The sequence below is a fragment of the Cupressus sempervirens genome, chromosome 10 (assembly GCF_028749045.1).
Source record: "Cupressus sempervirens isolate cs-2001-9-10 chromosome 10, ASM2874904v1, whole genome shotgun sequence".
Classification (NCBI taxonomy): Eukaryota; Viridiplantae; Streptophyta; class Pinopsida; order Cupressales; family Cupressaceae; genus Cupressus; species Cupressus sempervirens.
In genome coordinates, this window is record NC_143127.1 from 383,213,770 (window position 1) to 383,236,523 (window position 22,754).

The window sequence follows — 22,754 nt, forward strand, 5'->3', positions numbered from 1 at the left end:
AAATAATACTATCTTTAAAAATTTATTTTAAACTCTTAATAGATTATATCTTTTATTAAAACTTAACTTAAACTTAATTAATTAAGTTGAATTAATAATTATTTATACAAAACTATATTAATAAATTTATTAATATTAATTAAGTTAATAATTAATAAAACTTACTATTAATAATTAAATTTAATAATAAAAAGAAAATAATTTAAAAATAAAATGTCACTTACCTTAGTTTTTTTAAGCCCACTGGCTTTTTTGTTGCCGTGACATCCTTGTTGTCCATGGCAACAGGTCTGTCGTGCAGACCATTTATGGCTGCCCAACATTCCCATGCTGGTCATGGAGGGAGAATGGTGGGAGACGGGGGTGTGATGGTCCTACTTCCCCACTAATATATTATTATTATTTTAAATTTATTTCTTTCAAAATATTTTTTTAATAACAGTCTCCCCCCCCCCCCTACACCAATTTTATGAATATATATATATAAAGAATTCTATCAATACTCTGATAGAGAAATTATGACAAACTAATTAAATTATCAACCTAAAATTTCCATTTCTTTTAAAACCCTTCCTAGTTCAATTAACCATTTTTAAATCTACAGAATGAGGATTCTAATGATATTTTAATCTTCCCATATACAAACGAGATCAACATGCATACCAATAATTCAAAGTGAAATATGAAAGATTCATCACAATGAAATTCAGATAAACAATACATAGTCATGAAGAAGACTTGATAATTTAAATAATAAATTTAACTGGGTGAACAAAACACAAGAATCTACCTAGTTCTAATGCTAAATTCACAAACACCTAAAAGATTATGAGAGAAAAATTTTCTCTCAAAACCTTCTCTCTGAAAATTCCTTCTCAAAAATTTCCAATCCCCCAAAAAGGAACCCTCAATTGCTGATAAGGAGTTCTCACCTCAATTCGGGGCTCTAATTGTGCGATTACCCGAGGTGTTGGTGTAAATAAGTATTTTCTATTTACACTTTACTTAATTTTACTTAGGTTAATGCATTATTTTATTATATTGTATTATTTTATTATTTATTTTGAGACACTCAATAGTTTGTGTACTTTCATGAGTTGTCATGTTGAAAACACAGAAGTAAGAAACTCTAATTCAACACACGGTGTCTACAACACTAGAGTTTGCATCAGTCACTGAGTTGCCATGTAGACAACACAATTATTCGCACTCCTAATTTAGCACATGGTGTCTACAACATAAATTTGCATGCTACACCTTTGTAAGCTTATCCTCTCATCATCACACTTACTTCTGTGCTTAATGAAGGATAATCCATATTTGGTGGACATGTGCCTTAGTTTTATGACTTATCATGATGCTAATTCCTATGCATTCTAGAAGCATTCCAAAGGACTTTATATATAGGCACTCCTAGTGTACTTTCACATTGTATCAAACACATATCGATATTCTGATCATACTCTTTCTAGTCTATTGTTGTGTTTGTGCTTGAGTTCTTTGATCTTGGGTGAATTTTTCCCTAAGGAAAATTCTTATATGGTATCATAGCTTGGAGAATCTCTCTTCACATAGCCATTCGAGACCATTGCTGCTTCAGCACCTCAGCCTAAATCTCAAGTACCGCAAAAATTGGGAGCATCTAGAGCTAGAAAAAACCTCACCATTACATATGGAACATCGATTAGATGAAAATTGGCTATAAATTCACCTACCCTAGGCCAAACGTGATCTTGAGGCAAAAAAATTTAGAAATCGGCAATCGAAGGCCCTAATTTGCTCGGGTATGATCTATTAGATCTACAATTTAATTTAATTTAGATCTAAATTTTAATTTTCTCTATATTTTTCTGCAATTTTTGCAATTTTCGGATAGAGTTTTTTGAAAAAAAATCAGCTAAGTAGCCAAATAGAGAAAAAAAATTTGATACAAGCACCGAGCAATCACACCCTGGCCCTACACCTTGCTAGGAATATTTGACAGCATATTCCTTTGTTTAACAGTGGTTTACACATAAAGTGTAGCATTTATTCTGACCATAATAGACAATGTTCTAGCCAAACCCCTTTACTAGCATCCGCACAACCCGAATCCAGTGAATACATCTAACACTTGCTCTGCATTCGCTATTGGTAGTATTTTTTTAATATTGCATAGAGTTTGGTTTGCGGATCAATGTGGAACTAATCCCACAAGGCCCAACCACCACCAAACTTCTGTGGTACCGGCACAGTGACCACTATCCTCACCAACGGCAAGTGATTCCCTCACCGGTAATTGCAAAAGCCTTTCTCTAGCAAAAATAAAGGCAACACCATTTTTGCACTAGCCCTACATTTAGTCTTCCAGCTGCTACCTTTTTTAGTCTGGCACCTAGCAGGTACACTCCACGTGGCACACTGTAGTCGACTCCAGCTTTGTAGTACCTACCATATGTGGCCTTCATGAATTCTACCGTGCAAACAACTCCATACCAGCCACATCATCATGATGCCCTCCACGTCACAGGTTGAGTTGGCATCCATGTCCACCATAGGAACACAGTCAGCCTTAACACATGTCAAGCCATGCAGGTACTAGTTAGACTTGACACGTGTCCCTCTACATCACTAGATCCATACTCCATGTCTATAGACACATTGCAGATTTTTGTACACTTTCATACCATTCTATACAACCCAGTCAGCTACTAACATCATCCTGACATCATTGCCACATCACCAGGTAGGGAATTTTTTGCTGATGTCATCCAATCATAGGATTAAATTTGATGGTCGTCTGACCATCATTTCTAGGCATTTTATAACTATTTGCGATGGTCATTTGACCATCAAATTTAAGCTCGCAATTTTTTTCCCAAACCCCTCTCCAAATGAGACTTTGAGAGCCCATAACTTGGTCATCCAGACTCCAAATTAGGTGCACTTTTTAATTTTGGGTAGAATTTTTTAAACTTTTAAGTGTTGGTATTTTTTTCTAGTTTTGGTGCAAGGATTTCTCAGACATTACATTTCTTGATAACTGTACCTGTCCAATCCTACATTTTGCAACTTCAAATGCTTTGTATGGGCTAATCTGGACACATTTTCAAGTTCCTTTTTTTTTAAATGTGTTTTTTTTTGTCTACTTTCTCAATCTGCATTCAGATTCTAGGGTTATGTGGACAAAAATATCACTTTCAGCATTAGGGCCTTTTTTGCATTGTATTGCTTTGATTACTCTTCAAAAATTTTGTATATCTAAGCAACAGTGCTTAATGACAGATTTGAGCCTCAAAAAGTAGTTGTATACAACAAAATCAGAAGTCCACTTTATACATTTTGACAAGTAGCCTACTGTACATGCACTACATATAAAGTGCCAAAAGTATCTTTTTTGGGGGGCCCTTTTGATTGAGTGAAAAGGGGGGGTGTGTATTGTGTTCTTATGTCTCTCTCTTGTGCTCTTTTCATTTTCTGCATCATGGATTCACATAAATGTCCACTTCTAACTTCACATAATTATTCTACATGGAAAGATATTGCATGGAGTACATTAATGGAAAAAGGTCTAAGTCTTTATGTTGATAGTATAATTTCCAAACCAATTGATGCTACAACACTCGTTGATTTGAAAAAAACAAGACCAACTGGCTTTAAGAATTATCAAGAATTATGTACATAGAGATCTCTTCTTGCACATTTCTAGTTTCAAGGAATTTAAAACGACATGGGACAAACTTGAAGCATTGTATAGTAAGGTGGATGAGGGAAATGGTTTTCAGATTGAGGATGATCTACTTCTCTTGGATCCAAAGAATTTTGACACAATTCAAGATTATATCAACAAAGATAATGAGTATAGGACACTACTTAAAGATTGTGGTAATCCCATGAAGGATGAAAAGTTGATTCATCACATCCTAAAGAGGCTATCTTCAGAGTATGCTTCCTTTTTTTCAAGTTATAATACTCATAGGTTAACCATGGGAAGTGCTTTCCAAAAGCCTACTTTTGATGCATTTGTAGAAATGTTGATTCTTGAACAATCTCACTTGATAGATTTGGGACTTCTCACAACATCAAAGACCAAAGCATTGGTGGCTAGTGATGAGAACTAATCAAGTCAAGGAGGAAAAATTTCTAACAACAACAAGAAGAAGCAGTAGAAGAAGAAATCACAATTTGAGATGTAAGAATCCTCCTCACAGCAAGGCAATTCTTCTTCCAACAAAAAGTGAAGTAATAAAAAGAAGGACAAACTTTTTTGTGCATATTGAAAAAAGCCAAATCATGATGAGCATCATTGCAAGACTAAGAGAATTGATGAGTTAGAAAACCTACTCAAGAAGAACAAAATTCAAGTGCTAGGTACTTCCAAGGATTAAACCCAACCTCTTCAAAGGGAAAAGGGCAAGCACTTATGAAAAATACAAGTTCTTCATAGGAATGGATTCTTGACTCAAGTGCCTCCTACTATATGGGTTCTTCAAAGGGAGACTTTTCTTCATTGAAGTAGTCACAGGTACCACACATATTTGTGGGAGATGATACTAGAATGGACGTTGAAGGGAATGGACATGTGGAAATGGAAAATAGGGAATTCGAAGATTTTCTTTATGTTGCAAACCTTAGCTCTAATCTCCTCTCAATTTACCAAATCACTCACCTTGGAGATGGTAATAAAGTTGAGTTCCTTCCAGATTCAGTGATGGTGTGCAGTCTTAAAGATGATTCATTGGTTGCAGTGGGGAAAGTCAATCATGACAAGAGGCTTTATTCCTTCTCCCACTTTGTGTCTAAGTCTCCTTCTCAAGCCTTGTTGACTCACTCACATCCACAAATTAAATTATGGCATGAGCAATTTGGTCATCTTGCCTTCTACTATCTTCAACAACTTTGCTCAAAATACATGGTCAAAGGTCTACCTAACATCAATTTTTCTAAGGGTGAGTATTCATCATGTTTAGTGGATATGCATCTCGAGGAGAAGTATGATAAAGAGAAGTCTTCTAGAGCACTAGTTATTCTTCAGTTGGTTCACAAGGTTTTAGTAGGTCCTTTTGTAGTGACTTCAGTTAGCCAGGGTCACTACATCATTAATTTCATTGATGACTTTTTACGTTACACATGGGTCTATTTTCTTCATCACAAGAATGAAGTGGTTGATAAGCTTCAAGCCTTCAAGATTCATGTTCAATAGAAATCAAGGAAAGTCATCAAGGTTCTTCAAATGGATAATGAAAGTAGATATTTGGATAGAAGACTTAAAGACTTTTGTAAATTTGAGGGTATTTATCTTCAGAATCCACCAGCATTCAATTTGCACAAGACAGATGTTGCAGCTATGAGGATTAGAACTCTTTAGTCCATGGCAAGTTGCATGATACAAGCCAAGTCTCTTGATCCAGCACTAGAAGTCGAAGCTATAAGCAATGCCAATCATATATTTAATAGGTCTTCTCATAATGCCTTAGATGGTAAGACTCATTTTGAGGCATGGTGCGGTAGAAAACCAGTTGTGAGTCACTTCAAAGTCTTCAGTTTTGCAGCATGGAGAAACATATCTTCCAAGAGATGCAAGGCACCACCACCTAGGCCTTGTACTTTCATCGAATATGAAGACGATGCTAAGGCATACAGACTTATGGATCTAGGGACTCATGAGATCTTTGTGGAGAAGGATGTACACTTTGAGGAAAGTTCACCCAACTTATCATCTAATCCTCTCCACACTTCATACACTATGGAAACTGATAGTGCAACCAGCGATAGTGCTTCAATAGATTCAGACATGTGGGGTTCTATCAAAAATTGCAACAAACAATCACAATATCAACATAGTCCACATGCATGCATTGCCACAATGATAGGTCCAACACAATAGGGTACACCTTGTCTTCCAGCCCCAGCAACAGTGGATGACTTCTTGGTAGACATTTTAGGTTTGTTTGTGGAGTCACACATAGTAGACTTGGGAGACATCCTTAATGATTTACATCTTCTCTTTGATGAAGATGATCCTTCTACAGTTATTGCGAGGGTGCACTCTGGCCCTCATGTCCATTCTCTACATGATCGATCTTTACAGGTTGATATGATTGTGGATCCTTATGAACCACAATTCTCAGAGGTCTCTTTATTAGTTGAGGAGATAGATGGTTCCTTGGGAAAAGTTCTACAAAAATCCTTGCCAGATCTATATTCATTCTTTTCAGCATTGTTGGAAGGAGCGATCATCAGCATCGACACAGGGACACTAGAGCAAGTTCCAGGGCCACCATAAATCTTTGAGATTGTGCCTTTACCATTGTTTCTTCCAAAGGGGAGGAACATCATTCAGCACTCTTGGACTAGCTTTGTCCTTGGAGCAGGAGTCACTGATTGGCATTCTTCATTTGGGGAGGGGGGAGGGAACTTTTTCCTATTATGGGATTTTGTTCTTCACATTCTTCACTATTGTATATACTCGATGTATGTTGTAATGGGGGGGGTCTTGATTACTCCATCCATTCATGCATCTTGTTTTTATATCTCTTTTTGGGGGAGGGTTTTTTCCACGAGGTTTTCCCCCTTTCTCCACTTTATGAGAGATTGCATTTCATAATGTACATGGGTACCTAACATGGCCTAGTAGCTGGGACCCATTATGTATTTTCATCCTAGTTTTTGTAAGCTTAAGGGCATTCCCCTAAGTTGCACTTAAGGGGGGGTGTTGGTGTAAATACATATTTTATTATTTACACTTTACTTAAGTTTACTTAGGTTAATGCATTATTTATTATATTGCATTATTTTATTATTTATTTTGTGAGACACTTAGGATTTTGCGTACTTTCATGAGTTGCCATGTTGACAACACATAAGTAAGCAACTCTAATTTAGCACATGATATCTACAACACTAGATTTTGCATCATTAATTGAGTTGTCATGTAGAGAACATAGTTATTTGCACTCCTAATTTAGCACATGGTGTCTACAACATAAATTTGCATGCTACACCTTTGTAGGCTTATCCTCTCATCATCGCACTTACTTCTGTGCTTAATGGAGGATAACCCATATCTGGTGGACATGTGCCTGGTTGTATGATTTATCATGATGTTGATTCCTATGCATTCTAAAAGCAATCTAGAGGCCTTTATATACAGGCACTCCTAGTGTACTTTCACATTGAATCGAATACATATCGATATTCTAATCATATCTTTATAGTCTACTGTTGTGCTTGTGCTTGAGTTCTTTGATCTTGGTTGAATTTTTTCCTAAGACAAATTCTTACACAATTGAACTCCTTGATCACCACCCTTTAACTCTTTATTAACTTTTCTTTTATGTTTTCATACACGATCATTGGAATATAAAATATCTTTATTTAAATTTACTTGCCTTTTCTTTTTAATTAATTTATTATATTTTAATCTAATGCATACTTTATGCAATTTTAAAACTCTTTAATAAATTAATATCTTTTTCACTCTTTATTTAATTTTCGAACCGTTAATTGGTAAAATATTGATTAACTCAAGTAATAATAACATTTAGCATTTATTTAAAAAATGATTTCTTAAATATATTATTGCTAAATTAAATAAATATTATTATGCTCTAAAATAAAACTATAATTTTATCTTTCAATTTAATTCTTTTTATTTAATTAACTTCCCAATTAATTAAATATAATTAAATAGTAAAAATACCATAATAATTTTCCATTAAATTAAATCATTAATTTAATCTTTTAATTTGACATAATTAATAGAAAATCACCACAGACCTATAAGATGAAATACGAAAACCCATCATAAAATACCACATACAAGATCAAACTAAAGGGTTATAATCACAAATTTACATTATACGACACATTCAAAAGGTAATCATCTCAGATACTTGTCCTAATTTTCTAGGACAATTAGCTTAAAGGTTTAAGATTTAGACTCAAGAATTTATCTCCCCTCTCTTACCATTGTGTCATGCCCAAAATTACTAGTAAAAAAACACACTAATTTTTTTTTTTTTTTTTGAAAATAAAATATTGAGTTAAAGATATACTACATTGGATTAATCTAATATCAACATCTACTAATACAATTTATTAGTTTCTGTACCTTCAATCCCATAACATATTATAATAGATTTCTTTCCTAACATATACAAGTAACTTTTAATAACATCATAATCCCTCAACAATTTCATTTACTAAGATATTTACTATCACTTATCTTTAATAATACTCCATCCATTACATTACTCGAAAATTAACTACTACTAGATATACTTATTTAACTATTTTTCACTAATTTGCTTAACAACATATCTCAATTTATTCTCTTTCTACCAATAAGGTTCTAACCTTTTCAAAAATAATATTATGTATTATGTATTACCATACATTGAATGACCTATATAGATTCAAAATGTTAACGATGTGTCAAATTTAATAAATTAATTTTATAAATATCATTCATTAACCAATCTAACCTAGTTGTTGTATAGTACTACTTAACACTCTTAAAATTTATACTCAAAACAAATAAAACATTTTAATTGTAACAATATATCATCCTATTTCAAATCTATTCATTTATTATTATTGTTGTTGTTGTTATTATTTTGAAGAAGATAAATAAATAATTATTAACACCTTACATATTCATACACTTATATTCCTTTGTAGACAACATTATTCTTACACATACATAATATATTATGATGTATCATTTTTTTATCATTTATTAATATTATTCCCTTATTTCTCTAATTACATATAATTATCAAAATGTGTATCTTATTCCTAAATCCATTACCCCCAAACTGAATTCTCACTTACTACATCCCATTAGCTTAACCACCCGTCTACTCGAGCAAGGCCCCTAGACTGGTCAAGACTTTTAATTTTCTCCATTAGAAAAATACCAAGTATTACAATAGAAACTAAACTAATTAATGATAACAACACCCTTAAATCTGAACAAAGTTTCCCACTAAATCTTTTTACCACTACCCGATGTCTTATGATGTAATTCCAACTATTGCCATGTGTCTTATTTGTTAAGATGATTTGGAGATTCCAAGAGAAAACAAATTTTCCCTTCTTGACAGGTATCCATCTTTTCTTACATGGTTCCCCTGCTTTCTTTTGTTTTTTTTGTTTCCTTGCAACTACCCATCATCCCATGGCACTAAGACCAAGGTGGGCGACTTGGGCAAGGCATGATCTAAAAACATTATAACATCCCTTGTGTTTTGCGCTGGAAAAATGAACTCCTTTAAGGTTGAGCGCCTAGGATGGGACCACCAACCTATTTTCATGATTATCAACTAATGCATGCTTCCTCCCTTAAATAACTAGTACCTAGAGCAGCGGGTCTGACATAAAGTCAGAATGGTGCCCCACATACATTTCAAAGCCCTAGAAAAATAGGCGCTTGGGCTAGTGGAAATAAAGAGTTTAAATTTTATTTATTGTGTTAGCTTGATTTCATAGGTTGGAATGGTGATGCTTTCTAGGGTAGCGCCTAGGATTATGGGAATGGGTGACTTAGGTTCTATAATAGTCTTGGCCTAGTTTTAGAACATATCTCAATGCATTTTAATTAAGGAAGATGTGATAGAGGTCACATGACCCATACGAGCCTTTACTTACAAACTTATGGTTTAAGTATTAGTTGCTCTTAAAAGTTCTATATAATAAGCTATTATTATTTAAGGTACTATACTCTTGGGAATATTCTCCTTATTATTTTAATGGACTGTAATCTTGAGTGAATTACTTTTCCTTGCTCCATACAAATTCCAGAAAGAAAATGTGCATCTACAACCAACCTTTCTTATACAATTTTAAGCTAAGTCCAATAAGGAGGTATTTCCTTCTATGTCATCAAGGTGATGAATCAATAAGTTTTCTATTATCGATGTAGGCTAGGGATTCATTGTTTTAGATTACTTAAATACACCCAAATGTTTATATTCCATTACTAATCTTCCAAAGGATAAACATATTCTCATGAGAGGTTAACTTTCTATTAAGCAATATATATCTCCATCTAAGCATATATATGAACTATTCAGAACTTGATTCTTCCATTGCATCACAATTAATAATAGTGAATCATAAAATTTAATCACCCTAGCTTACAGTGATCCTTCTCATTTATACCGCTTTTCATTAAGATCCCACAAGATTTAGTTGTGATTTGAATACATGAAAAACAGGATGAAATAGGAGATATAATGTATGGTTCAAACTCTTACATGAAATGATTCTTTCTTCCCTAACTATGCTTGTATTACAATATTTGTCTTGCAAGCCAATCTACATATACTTCTTATACAAATTCAACCATATATATTGAAAGACAATTAACTTCTTACATGAGAAACCATAAATTGAATGCATGTTAAAACTATTATTCAAAATATAATTATGACTGTTTCTAAACATGAAACTCTCTCATATATGACTGAGAAGATAAACAACTCTTTTTATTCCAATTGAAAACTATGCACATATAGATAGAGTCTTACAATACAATGCAATTAGTTATGAGAACCTCCAAATTACTTTCTTTTCTTTTCAAACATCTATGAATAGGATACCATCTTCTATTTATGTACATCACATTCAAACTTAGCTTACACATTCACCTTAATACAAATAGGATGAGAATTCCTCTCATAATATAGGAAACCCACAATGGAGATTTTTCCATCATAACTTGTTACAACTAACATGAAGGAAGGATTGCTCCATACATATTGGCATTTCTTACATTACAACAATGCATGCTGACAAGTTTTAACTTTAAGAAACATTTCAAGATGATCCTTCCAAGCTTTTCTACTACCCCTTTGAACACCAAGCCTGCATTTACATCACAAAAAAAACAACAATGAACATGGGTGCTTTCCACCCAACCATAGGCCTCAAAGACACCACCCCCACGCTAGGGGAACAAGGCTCAAATCGGGTTTCACACATACATCACAAAATTTTGCATGAAGACACAACACAAAACACAATGAACACCCTCCCATGGCTTGTACAATGATTCACCATTGGAATCATAAAGCATTGGGTGCAGGTGGTTTCTTCAAGGAGGAGAAATTCTAACATCATAAGTATCATATTGCCAATGCATTTTGCCTCTCAAGGCCACCACAACATAAACAACATATTGCCACTACATTGCCTCTCAAGGCCTTCAAAACAACCATCTTCTCCTCATCCACCAAACCTCCTTATACCTCCCAAACAACAAGATCCATGGCCATGATGAAGCCCATGCTCCATGAAAATAACAATCTCATCATGAGGTAAAAACAACATTTTCTTTCTCACCTGCAATGTCAAGCCCAACTTATGCCCTTCACCCAAGGCTTCTCTGCCCTCCCAAGGGTGAGTGAAGCCTTCACACCCATAATCACAATCAACACTCACATTCAACAAGAACAACAACAAAACAAATGAAGAACAAAAAACACAACCAAGAAAGGATCTCCAAAAGCACAAAACACATTCACTTCTTCCCAACAAAATGACAAGCTCACAACACAAGATTGACAATGCAAATGCATACTCCATTGATTAACTCCAGACTTGCAGATTTTCTTAACCATGCTAAAAGAAATAAATGGAAAAGAAGCAAGTTTGAGATACCAACCTTGGTCCAAGCTAGGGTAAGGATAGTTGTAGTAGAGCTCCCTTAATCTCCCTCCAAAACCTAATAGTCTCTAAAATTAGAGAGTGGGTAGACACCCCACTAGTTTGGCCAAGACCCTCTAATAAAGCCTTCCCACTAACTATTTTTAGCAAAAAAACTAAGCCACATCCTCTTACAAACTTGTCTCCCCTAATTTTTTCTATTTTTTTGACTTAGTGGAAAACATGAGAGAAGACAGATATGACAACTCCAAATTCGAATTGATGGAAGAATGCATGGGTAAAAGGGCCCTCTAGGCTGTCTAGGTACTCACATGATCAAAATTAGGCCCCTAACTTTCTATACTATCATATGGGTAGCTTATTCTCTCATAAAAGACACTTTGGGACCACCTAATGACCCCTAAAAACCCTAGCCAAGTCCAAATTCGAATTTCCTTTGATTGAGACTCCTCATGGCATATTTTTTTTCTATGTGAGGTTAACTTGGGTTCTTCATCGGGGTTAGGTTTAGGTTAGGTTGCTTCTTGACAAACCTTGAATGACATGGCATCTCCACAAGGACAACACAAGTGTCAAGTGATACACACAAAATATCGCATTACATTAAAAATGACTTATTTTACAATAATACATGAACTAGGGTACTATGCACACATACAATTCACATATACAAAATAAAACACATTACAATGAGGTTTGAATCTTTTCCACTGATTCAACCTTGGCTATGTCATGTTTGTAGTAGTTTGAGCCTTAATTCCCCTTTAAACCCATGGTCAAATTCCTGCACACTAAACTCGAGTGTCAGTAGTCCAAGAAAATCATAATAGCATATCTAAAATAAATCATTATCTCATTCAACATTAGGCTTGCATATATTTCATCATCTCAAATTAACTTTCCCTTTCTTACATATCACATTCGACATTTGAGTTCCATACTTCATTCCTTTTAATTAAATTACTTTTTCTAATAATTTCCATGTAAAATGCTCAAAATACTATAACATCAAACTTTACTTATCAACATAACATGGTAAATTTAATATTCTAAATAACTTCATAGTCTATTTTTATCATTGCAACAAGATGTTGACTCCACAACTATTGAATCCCTAGGTATGCGGGTTAGGTCTCAATGCATAACCAAATTTATCTTTTAACTCTAATTTCCACTGTAACATTACCTTCTTACATTACAAGCATTTCTACCATTCAATTTCTATTAAAGCAATTTCAATAGCTTAAAACATGAATAGTATCATTAAATACATCAATTAGGTCATAATATGCAAAAGTAATTGTGAATCATCAAAATGCAGATATTAAAATGACATAACCCTACAATCTCAAAAGTGTATCAAAACATAGGATTAAAATCATTGTAATGCAATTATCTCATTGGTACTATGACAGATCGGGTGAGGCCTCATACATTAAGATAATGCGATAGGGTATGCTCATCCTGGCAATTTAGGAAAGTCAATAACTAGTACCTACAATCTACATAAAATCCACGCATGTACAAACACATATATTCTAAACTAAATAGGCAATGATAGGAAGTGGTGCATCGTGTAGATCTCGACAAGTAGGTGATTACAGCTCCCTTCCTTAACCACATCAGAAACATCATGCATAAATCATACATATGTAGTATAGGGTAAGTATCCATAAGAAAACATGTATAATAATCCATCTAGCTAATCATCATCAAGTAATTGAAATCAGTGTAATAATCATCTTCATGCATACATGAAGTAAATAGTACCAAGTAGTCACATCATAAAATCAACTAAGTATGAAACAATATCTGACAATCTAAAAGATGATGCTACTAATCATCAAGCATTAACTAGCCTAAATCATGATGCTACTTTACATTTTTTCTCTATTCTCTTGCACTCCTCATCCTGATGATAGATCACTGTGTGTGATCCGAAATGTTGATGCTTAAAAATTAAGACACAATCAAACTCCAGAAATTTTCATGATATTACTAATGGATTATGGAAATCAAATGACATTAGCCTAAAAGAGTTTGGCAATAATAATAAAATTTAATCTAGGGTAGGCACTACATCCACCCCCTAGACTCAAGCTTACTCCTGGAAGCCTATAAACAAGTAGGGATATAAATCTCGTAAGCCAGATGCATCCTCCCATGTAGTTGATGACTCATCAGTAGGGTCCCATTGGACCCTTACCTACTCTATGGTTTGACCCCTAAGGGTTAACTCCCATTGCTCCAAAATGCGAACCAGCTCCAAAGCCAGCTACCCATTTCTATCTGCAATGCATTCCAATCAAGAACATGTACCACATCAGGAATATACTATCTAAGTACATAAACATGGAAAACATCATGAACGCGAGCTAGGCTGGATGGCAAAGCAAGATAGTAGGCAACTAGACCTATCCTCTCAAGAACCTCAAACAATCCCACAAAGTGAGGTGCTAGCTTCGAACCCTTTCCATAACGGATTGGACTCTTCCGCGAACACACTCTCAAGAACACTTTCTCTCCAACAAAAAATTTCTTATCTATCCTATGAGCATCAACATACTTTTTCTGCCCATCCTATGTCATAGACATGTGCTCACAGATGTGCATTACCTATTGTTCCATATCTCAAAGCATCTCAAGATCCAATAGGATGCGATCCTCAAGATTGTCCCAACTCAAAGGTCTATGACAAGGATGACCATACAAGGCCTAAAAAGGTGCCATGTCAATAGAACTGTGATATCTATTGTTATAAGCAAACTCCACTAGGTAAAGATAGTCCTCTCAAAGAGTCTGTCTATCCATCACATACATCCTTCACATATCCACCAGAACTTGATTCACTCTCTCAATCTTCCCATCTGTCTCTGGGTGATAAGTTGAGTTGAAGTTCAACTGCACTCCAAGATCGTGCTAGAGTGATGTCCAAAATGTAGAAGTGAACACAAGATCCCTATCCAAAATGATCTTTTGAGGAATTCCATGTAGTCTCATGATATCACACATGAAGACATTAGCTATAGGAGTTGTAGTGTAGGATGACCTAATCGGTGAAAAATGTGCCACCTTAGTCAACCGATCAATGGTGACCATGATAATGTCATGTGTAATCCTACTATGAAATCCATAGAGATGATGTCTCACTTCTATGAAGGAATATGATTTGGCTATTAAAGCCCTGCTAGATTTTGGTGCTCTACTTTGACTCTTTGACACTCAAGACACCTAGCCACAAAATCAGCAATATCATACTTCATCCCTATCCAATAGAATAGACGTTGCAAGTCTACATGTATCTTCTTGACACATGGATGTGTCGAGTAAGTGCATGATGAGCCTTTGATAGGATCAATGTACAAAGCTCATCTAGTAGTGGTACATAGATCCTTCTTGAATGTCGCAAAAGGCCATTTGACTCCAAAACATAATCTGAAAACCTACCCTCCAACTGTCTCCCTAAATCTATCTCTCTGCTCACTTTTTGATACCAAATATCTATAGGAAGTGCTTGAAGTATTCAGCTCCTCAAATCCACACTAAGAGTCATAGATAATGTCAAATGTCTCCTACGACTCAAAGCATCAGCTACCATATTCTCCTTCCCTTGAATATACTTCACCTCGAAGTCATGCTCACAAAGAAACTTCATCCAATGCCTTTGCCAAGAATTCAGATTAGTCTATGTGAATATGTACTATAGACTGTGGTGATCACTATGAAGTTTAAAGCTATGTCCTAGCAAGAAGTGTCTCCATCTCACTAGGGTATGAACTACCGCACCTAACTCAAGATCATGCATAGGATAATTTAGCTTGTGATCCTTGAGTTTGTGTGATCCATATGCAATCACATGTCCATCGTACATTAATACTGCTCCAAACACCTCAAGGGAAGCATCTGTACACACCATGAAGTCACTTGCTGGATCAGGCACTGATAAGATAGGTGCACTGGTCAAAAGCTCCTTGAGCTTCTGAAATGCTTCCTTGCATTTCTCCATTCATAAAAAAATATTTCCTTTCCTCTAAAAGGAAGTGATAGAATGTGCTATTCTAGAGAAGTTTTGGATGAATCTATAATAATAACCAACTAGACCCATGAAACTATGAATTTCTAAACCGGTAGTGGGTATGGGCCAATCTACCATTGTTTGAATCTTCGTAGGGTCTACAGAGATACTCTCACTTGATATGATGTGCCCTAAGTACTGTATCTTTGATTGAAAGAAATCACACTTTGCTAAGTTGGCATAAAGTTGATTATCTCTCAAGCACTACAAAACCAAATGCAAATGTACCTCATGCTCCTTCTAAGATCTAGAATATATTAGTATGTCATCCAGGAACACAAGTACAATTCTATCAAGATAGAAATAGAACACTCCATTCATCAGACACATGAAAACTGATGGAGCATTTGTCAACCCAAATGGGACTACTGTGAGCTCATAGTGTCCATAACGAGTTCAGAAGGTGATCTTATGAATATCAACATCCTGAATGTGAAGCTGATAGTATCCTAACTTAAGATCAATTTTGGAGAACATTGTAGCTCCCTTAATCTGATCAAATAAATCGTCAATCCTTGGTAAAGGATACTTGTTCTTTATTGTCACCTTGTTTAGCTATCTATAATCAATACATAGGCACAATGAACCATCCTTCTTCTTCACAAAGAGCACTGGAGCTCTCCATGGTGATACACTCAGTCAGATACTACCCTTGGCCAAAAGGTCCTCAAGCTGTAGGCTCAACTCACTCAATTCCTGAGTGGTCATACGATAAGGAGCTCTAGAAATAGGCTCCACTCCTTAAATGAGATCAATGCTAAAAATCAATATCTCTCTTTGGGGGCATGCCCAAAATCTCACTAGAAAAGACATCTGCATATTCCTGTAGAATAGGGTAGTCTATAGTCTTTCCCACAGGGTCTTCTTCTTCCAGCTTTCTTACCATAATAGCAAATACCTTACATCCCTTATGAAAGCTCCACTTCAATTACATTGCAGATATCATTAGTAGAGATATAGGCTTCTGTATCCCCACAATCTCCACATCCTTCCCTTAGTCATCCTTACACATGATAGTCTTTTTCCTGTAGTCTATACTAGCTCTATGAGAGCCAAGCCAATCCATACCTAAGACCACATCGTAAGAGCCAAGAGGAATTACCCGAAGCTCAATTGATGTCACAAACCTTCCTAAACTTAGTTAACACTTTTGAACTACAAAATCTGTGGAAACCCTAATGCCTGAGGCTAGTTCCACTTGCCAACTCAAATCCTTCTTAACTGCTTCCAGCTTACACTCAATAGCTAATGATGGTGAAATAAAAGAGTTTGTAGCACCTGAATAAAATAATACAAAGAGAGGTGTACCTTAGATAGCTCAAGTAGTCTCAATCATAGTACCCTAATGGTCTGCCTAACAGTGGTCTACTACCTCAAATACCCTGTGAACTCTACTTGCATCTTTGACTGTGGGCTTAGAGGCTACTAGCCTAGAACGTGAATACTGAGATGCATGATGTGGACAGTGGGCTGCAATGTGTCCAAATTGCTCACAAGAATAACAGCGTGTGCCTCTACCAGATCCCCTCCCTATTGGAGATGCACTCAGATGCTAATGGCTATCCCTACTAGTAAAAGACTGGTTGCTTTGTGCAGGCTGAGTGTTCTTAGACTTAGAACCATACCACCACTTTGTGCTTGAGGGTATGATCCCTTTTGTTGCTATTGTTGCTAAAATTGTTGTTGGTTTTGATTCCCCTTAGGAAAAGGAGGTTTCTTGTTCCCACCTAAGTTATGGTTACCCTTTGATCCTGATACTATAGGTACTCCCACAAAACCCCCATGTCCTAGGTTGACACTCTGCTCTACAAGAATGGCTCGATGTACCACATATTTGATAATTTTAGGCTTAAATACCTTGAAAAACCCAACTAGATGGTTGTTCAAACCTCTGATGAAATGTTGTGCCAACTGTGTTGGGTTATCACTAATTCTCGAACAGGGCATGAGCTCATAGAACTTGCACTCATACTCTACTACAATCATTGTGAACCATCTCAGGTTGTGAAATTCATCTGCTCTATGTTGGTTTCATTCCTTTGGTAGGAATTGTTGATGGAAGTTTTCTAGGAATAACTCCCATGTGACATTGTTCATGTTTATGCCCAATTTCTTCTCTTCGATAGTCCACCAAGTGGCTCCAAAGAGTTCTAGGTTGGTAATAGCAAACCTCCCTTTGACATTAGTGTCAAAGTCCTGAATAGAAAAAACCTTGTCAAGAGCAATAGGCCATTGCTTGGCTACATAACCTGAACCATGCCCATTAAAGGGTTTGACCTTGGACCTCTGAAGGTCCTTCATCTAAGCAGCTACAATGGATCTTTTTTTATCCCTTCAAGGGCTCGTAGACCTAGGTCTATGCTCATGTCATGCCTAGTGTGCTCCATCTTGACCATGAATAGGAGGTAGGCAATCAATGATGGTCTTCATCATTTTCCTCAGGTCTACTTCCTCGGTGTTGGCATGTTGCTCTCTATGGTTCTCTTCTTGATGCTTACTGACATGCTCTTCCCTATCCTCTTCTTGATTAGGGCCTTCATACATAGACTCATATAAACTAATATTTTTATCTTATCCATGGCCTCTACCATAGCCTAGGCTACAACCTATAACTGAAGATCTTGTCCCAAATACCATCCTACAATAATATCCAAGATACAAGATGCTTTAGTAACCATAAACCATACTACTATAAAGCATAGATAAAAGACACATGTTTTAAAAACACTATAAGTCCAATTTTCAATTTTTCGTATTTTTAGGTTTAAATATATTTTAGTTTTGAAGTCTAAATGTTCAAGTTTGAAAATATACAACTAAAAATTTAAGTTTTGTTTCAGTTCAACTAGTTCAAGTTTCAGTTTGAAATAGATATACATAACAATTTAAATTTCATTTTAGTTCAACTAGTTAACAACTAGTGGCATTCCAATATGTCCAGAGCTCCCAATGTAGAACTTAGGCTCTAATACCAGATGTAACACCCCACTAAGTGATCCAAAAGAATTAACCAAAAGTTTACTAAGTTTGCCAAACTTCTTTTTTTTAAAGAAAGAACAACATACACATCAATCATAAAGTAGCAGAAGCAATAACATACAAACATACATAAGCAAACATAACAAATTACATTCCTTATGGATCCCAAGACGTTGAATCATATTTAAATTTAATTAATATTAAGTCAAATAAATAACACATCCATAAGAAAGAATAACTACAAGTCCAAGTCCTTCTAAATAATATACATTTGTTCTGAATGCCACTTGGCAATAAAATTTGGAATGCTCAAACATCCATTGTACATGTCACAGGTTATGAAAGGCTAAAAGAATATACATATATAAAAATAGATTACATCATCCCTTTTGGATCCATGAAACAAAGTGCAATACAATAAGTGAAATCATCCATCATAATACACAAAGATATAATGAAAGGAAATGCAGACAAAGAACTCTAGCCACGACATCAACAAACAGATCTTAAAGGTAAGAGGAAAAAGCACTACCACCTGACCTTGTGGTAACCCAAAAAGGTCCACTCCCACTATGCTGAGGAGATATCTCAAGTCCCAAATAGGATATCAATCCCAAAATCAAAAGTAATCTCTATGTCAAGGAAACCCTAAAATTAATCTAACTCAAAGGTTCCAAGATAAATTGACATCTAGACCTAGAGGCACACAAAGACACATAGGGAATCTACTATGTAAGCATGTATGTGTCATTGCATGAATCAACACTAGAGTTACCCTAGTAGTCTAACTTGACCCCAACCCCCTAGTAACTCTATGAGACACTAGTATCCTTTTGTACTGACAAGGCATAATAATGATGCATGGTCACAACCAAGAGTTCTCTATACTCCAATCCTAGTCTGTACTAGCACTCAAAGCATGGGTGAGAACATACAAAGACTCTTATTAGGTTCATTTTACTCTCATTTAGTGTAGTGTTTTCACTTATTAAACAACTTACAATTTTCAAGGGCCCTTCACTAGGTATGGTCGTAATTTGTTATAGCTTTGTGAGTCTTCTAATTTAGTGATCTTGAATGGACTCTCTTGCTTTCCTGGATCCAAACTCTTCACTTGTTGACCACATGGTGGTGGTGCTAGAATTTTTAATTATGTTCTCTCTATTGCCTCCTTCATCCCTCTCATTTGTCGCTTTACCATCTCTTGCCTTCCTCTGACTGATCATGCCCTCCTTAGCATCACCCTTCAAGGACCCCTCACACCTTCTCCTCCTTGCTTATCCACTTCTTCTTGCCCCTTTCTTCCCTCCCCCCATGCTCGTACTTCTTTTTGCTTCTTTGATGGTTATGTGAAGCTCTTTATCCATCACCTCAGATGACCTCTCCCTCAGGACCCCTTCCTCGGCTCCAGGGATGTCACCTCCATGTTCCACTTGCATCCATGTTGTGGGAGTCTGCCCTTCTCTCCATTCCCCACTGCACCTCCTCGCTCACCCCACGCCCCACTCACAGGTCTTGCCCCATGAACCAGTGGTTTGATGAGGACTACAAATCCTTTCATCACTTGCTTCATTTTGCTCCACCCACTACTTCTTCCTCCTCTTCCTCTCAGTTGAGGCTCGACTATCACCACTTTCTTTACCATAAGAAATGAAAGTTCACTTTACTACAGTGTAAGTCTCTTTGTGCCATGTTCTTCTAGTCCCCAAAGCTCTTTTGGCACACCATGTTTTCTCACCACCCGCCCTCCCTCTGCTCTAGACCTTCACTCCCTTGCCTCCCACACCTCCACACTTTATGATATTCCTGGCTAGCCCCTTCCCCATCTCATCCTTCACCCCACTTGTTGTCACCTTTTCTCCTTCTCCCACATTAGTGAGGCAGTTATAGTTATGAACAGTAGTAGAACTCCAAATGAGGAAGGATTTCAAGTTGAATTCTTTAAGTTAGGTATCTCTATTCTAAGTCCCTTTCTTACAGTGCTCTTTAATCGAGTGGTTTGTGTTAGCTTCCCCGACTCTTGGTCATGACATATTATCTATCTAATCCATAAATCTGGTCCAGCCTCCAACCCTGGAAACTATAGTACCATCATGGTTGGACATACCTTCACTAAACTCTATGTAATTGTGCTGAACGGTATCCTATCTAGTGAGCTCGATCAGTGAATTTGTCAGGCTAGAGGCCAGGTTGGGTTTTGTTTATATTTTTAGACCACTGATCACATTTTGACTTTATGGGTCATTATTGAGGAAGCTTGCTACTACTTGGTGAAAGTTTATTGTTGTTTTGTTGACTTCTGTAAAGCTTTCAACTCTATTCCTCGGGCGGCTCTCTTTCAATGTCTTAGGGACATCGAGATCTCAGAGATTCTTATTACAACTATTATGAGGTTATACAAGCGCATTGAGGGAAGATTCAAGACTCCATAGGGCTTCTCTGATCCTATCTAGAGCACTATTGGGGTGAAACTGGGTTTTCCTCTCTCCCCCACTCTCTTCAGCATCTACATTGATGAGCTTTAGGTTTTTCTTGTGATTGCTTGCTCCCTAGTGATGGTTGTTATTTACATTAGGTATTGATCTCTATTCTCCTATTTGTTGATGATGTGATTCTCCTAGCATCTTCTCCTGATGATCTTCAATAGCTCCTTGATGGCTTGGCCTCTTTCTATGACTCACGTGAGCTACTTGTAAATTTGAGCAAGACTCGGGTTATAATCTTCAATTGTTTGAGGACATCCCATCTCCATTTTTACTTCCAAGGTACCAAGATCAAGATTGCATCTTCATATACTTACTTGGGTGTTAAGTTTTCTGGACCTCGATTCAACCTGAGACTAGCCATGTAGCCTAGAGTCAACAAGGGGCTCAAATCCCTTGCTATTCTTGACTGTTAGTGCTTTTGACATCACTTCCAGGATACCACGACTAAGATGTCTCTTCTTGCCTCCCTAGTCAAGTCGACTATCCTCTATGGCTCTACTATTTGGGGTCCCTCCCTCTTGGAGTTTGACTGGGCCTTTGTTGAGAGAGTCCAAATCTTTTCCTTCGACGCATTATCAGATGTCACTAATTCACACCACACATCATTGTTTTGGATCAGTTTAGTGCTCACCCTTTTAGATTGGGGACCATCTTTGATTTAGTTTGGCTCCTTCATCAACTCTGGAGTTTTGTTGATTCCTTCGACGATCACTACAAATATTCCTACTTGGCTTATTGTTCCTCTATGGAGATTGCGGGTTCAGAATCTGGTCATAGGTCTCGTTGTTGGTACACCTAGGTTTCTACTCTCTTAGGCTTGATTGGTATTAGTTTGGATCGTCTTCCCCTCTTTCAATTTTCTCTAGACGCTCCTACCCATCTTCTTCCACCTCAGTGGGAGTTGAATGAGCATGTTAGACTTGACATCTATAGACAATATGTTATCAAGACCTAGAGGAATCCCCTAGGTGGGTTTCGTCTGTGCATGGTCTTCTATGCTGAGCACTTTCTTGATATTCAAGATGGGGTCATCTTACGTCCTTAGTACCTCACTCATTGTTGGAATCACGTTTTTTGCATCTCCTTGAGATCTTTTAGGGTGGGTTCTCATTGGCTACGTATCTAGACTAATCACCAGATTGGTAGGGAGGATAGGATCTGTCAACTTTGTCACCTTAGGGAGGTCGAGACAGAGTCTCACTTTATTTTTCACTATCCCATTTACTAAGAGATCCAAGGGAGATTCTACTGTTTATTAAGAGAGTGTTAGTCTCTTCCCTTATTCTTCGGATATATTGATCAGCACTGTCTTGCACTCTATCTTTAGGAGACCATGCAGCTTTGTGAGTACACTATATAGCTCCAGCCTTGCTCAACATCGACCCCTATGCAGTTCATCACCTCTTTCTTTAGTCCTACAGTTCCTACCCAAGGATTGAAGCGGTCTCTTTGCACTATCTCGGTTCACCCTAGATCTATGAGACCCCGCAGAGATCACACTCAGAAACGTCCCTCTAGTAGACCTCAGAGGTGACCTTCCAGAGTACCTGATTGCCCTAATGTCC